This window comes from Bos indicus, chromosome 2, assembly GCF_029378745.1.
Source record: "Bos indicus isolate NIAB-ARS_2022 breed Sahiwal x Tharparkar chromosome 2, NIAB-ARS_B.indTharparkar_mat_pri_1.0, whole genome shotgun sequence".
NCBI lineage: Eukaryota > Metazoa > Chordata > Mammalia > Artiodactyla > Bovidae > Bos > Bos indicus.
Window position 1 is genome coordinate 2,042,177 of NC_091761.1, and position 3,309 is coordinate 2,045,485.

Consider the following 3,309-nt stretch of genomic DNA (forward strand, 5'->3'; position numbering starts at 1 on the left):
TTTGGAGGCCCCCAAAATAGTATGCCACTGTTTCCACTGTTTCTCCATATATTTGCTATGAAGTGACGGCATGTGATGCCATGATCTTAGTTTTCAGAATGTTGAGTTTTAAGCCAAACTTCTCACTCTCCTCTTTCACTTTCATCAAGAGACTCTTTAGTTCTTCTTCACTTTTTGCCATAAGGGTGGTGTCATCTGCATATCTGAGGTTACTGATATTTCTCTGGCAATCTTGATTCCAACTTGTGTTTGTCCAGCCCAGCTTTTCTCATGATGTACTCTGCATATAAGTTAAATAAGCAAGGTGACAATATACAGCCTTGATGTAATCCTTTCCCTATTTGGAACCAGCCTATTGTTCCATGTCCAGTTCTAACTGTTGCTTCCTGACCTGCATACAGATTACTCAAAGGGCAGGTCAGGTGGTCTGGTATTCCCATCTTTTAAAGAACTTTCCACAGTTTGTGGTGATCCACACAGTCAAAGCTTTTGGCATAGTCAGTAAAGAAGAAGTAAGTGTTTTTCTGGAATTCTCTTGATTTTTCTATGATCCAGCAGAAGTTGGCAATTTGATTTCTGGTTCCTCTGATTTTCTAAATCCAGCTTGAACATCTGGAAGTTCACAGTTCATGTATTAGTGAAGCCTGGGTTAGAGAATTTTGAATGCTATTTTACTAGCATGTGAGATGAGTGAAATTTTGTGGTAGTTTGGGCATTCTTTGACATTTCTTTTCTTTAGGATTGAAATGAAAACTGACCTTTTCCAGTCCTGTGGCCACTGCTGAGTTTTCCAAATTTGCTAGTGTATTGAGTGCAGCACTTCCACAGCATCATCTTTGAAGATTTGAAATAGCTCAACTGGAATTCCATAACCTCCACTAGCTTTGTTCATAGTGATGCTTCCTATGGCCCACTTGACTTCACCTTCCAGGATGTCTGGCTCTAGGTGAGTGATCATACCATCATGGATCATGAAGATCTTTTTTGTATAGTTCTGTGTGTTCTTGCCACCTTTTCTTAATATCTTCTGCTTCTCTTAGACCCATACAATTTTTGTACTTCATTGTGACCATTTTTGCATGAAATGTTCCCTTGGTATCTCTAATTTTCTTGAAGAGATCTCTAGTATTTCCCATTCTATTGTTTTCTTCTATTTCTTTGCTCTGATCACTGAGGAAGGCTTTCTTATCTCTCCTTGCTATTCTTAGGAACTCTGCATTCAAATGGGTATCTTTCCTTTTCTCCCTTGCTTTTCACTTCTCTTCTTTTAACAGCTATTGGTAAGGCCTCCTGAGATAGCCATTTTCTGACAAAATGTGGTCCACTGGAGAAAAGAATGTCAAACCTCTTCATTATTCTTGCCTTGAAATCCCTATGAACAGTACAAAAAGGCAAAAAGATAGGACACTGAAAGATGAACTCTCCAGGTCTGTAGGTGCCCAATATGCTACTGGAGATTAGTGGAGAAATAATTCCAGAAAGAATGAAGAGATGTAGCCAAGGTAAAAACAACAGCCAGTCATGGATATGACTGGTAATTGAAGCAAAGTCCAATGCTGTAAAGAGCAATACTACATAGGAACCTGGAATGTTAGGTCCATGAATCAAGTCAAACTGGAAGTGGTCCAACAGGATATGGCAAGAGTGAGCGTCAACATTTTAGGAATAAGCAAACTAAAATGGACTGAATTGGGTGAATTTAACTCAGATGACCATTATATCTACTACTGTGGGTCAGAATCTCTTAGAAGAAATGGAGTAGCCATCATGATCAACAAAATAGTCTGAAATGCAGTACTTGGATACAGTCTCAAAAATGAAAGAATGACCTCTATTCATTTCCAAGGCAAACCATGCAATATCAGAGTAATCCAAGTCTAGTAATGCTGAAGAAGCTGAAGTTGAATGGTTATATGAAGACCTACAAGAACTTCTAGAACTAACACCCATAAAAGATGTCCTTCTCATTATAGGAGACTGGAATGCAAAAGCAGAAAGTCAAGAAACACCTGGAGTAACAGGCAAATTTGGCCTTGGAGTACAGAATGAAGTGGGGCATAGGCTAATAGAATTTGCTAAAAGAATGCACTGGTCATAGCAAACAGCCTCTTCCAACAACACAAGAGAAAACTCTACACATGGACATCACTAGATGGTAAATACTGAAATCAGATTGATTATATTCTTTTCAGCCAAAGATGGGGAAGCTCTATACACTGAGCAAAAACATGCCTGGGAGCTGAGTGTGGCTCAGATCATGAACTCCTTATTGCCAAATTCAGACTTAAATTGAACAAAGTAGGACAAGCACTAGATCATTCAGATATGACCTAAATCAAATCCATATGGTTGTACAGTGGAAGTGAGAAATAGATTCAAGGAATTAGATCTTATAGACTGAGTGCCTGAAGAACTATGGACAGAGGTTCATGACACTGCACAGGAGACAGGGATCAAGACCATGCCCAAGAAAAAGAAATGTGAAAAAGTGAATTTTGTGGGGTAAATCTACCTAATTCAGTAGCCAGTTCATTTGTCTTGGTTTTGTGTATTCTTTTATGTTGTGAGCTGATCAACTGGATTTTGTAGGGTAAGCAACCACAGTATGCACACCAAAAACATATTCCCCCCTCAGTCTGGGCTTTTCCTTTATGGGACAGATCACTTTGGTTGGTGGTACCCTGTTGGAGAGGGAAACTATTGTTGGATTTACCTGAGTTGGAACCATTTTTTGGGGGGGGAATTGGTTCATTGTTTTCATAGGGCAAGTTTACCCTATTTGGGAACCTGTTCATTGGTTTTGTGTGCACTGATGCTAGAATGTGTTTGTGCTGTTTGTGTTGGAATTTGCCTACATCTTCTGTGTTTTGGTTATAAGTTATCAGACTTATAAATATGAGAAATATTTCATTTATCCTGAAGGAAAGCTCTTTGGGGCATATATTATATATGTTAAGATCAAAAGTGTGATGGTCTCTAAATATCTCACTCAATTATTATATATCTTGCAGTTAAAAATGTTTTGACTTCCCTGGTGGCTCAGATGGTAAAGCGTCTGCCTACAATGCGGGAGACCCAGGTTCGATCCCTGGGTTGGGAAGATCCTTTGGAGAAGGAAATGGCAAACCACTCCAGTACTCTTGCCTGGAAAATCCCATGGACAGGGGAGCCTGGTAGGCTACAGTCCATGGGGTCACAAAAAGTAGGACACGACTGAGTGACTTCACTTCACTTAAAAATGTCTTGCAAAAGAGCAGGGAAAAGAGATGAAATTCCATATGTAGAAGAATTTATGCCATTATATCAGGA

At 39.3% G+C, this 3,309-nt stretch overlaps 1 non-coding gene across 1 annotated transcript; it reads left to right on the forward strand.

The window, feature by feature from the left end:
* Window positions 1-3,028: 3,028 nt before the first annotated feature.
* TRNAC-ACA (transfer RNA cysteine (anticodon ACA)) lies at window positions 3,029-3,100 on the forward strand. Its single transcript has one exon. It is a non-coding gene; the product is annotated as a tRNA-Cys (tRNA).
* The last annotated feature ends 209 nt before the right edge of the window (window positions 3,101-3,309 follow it).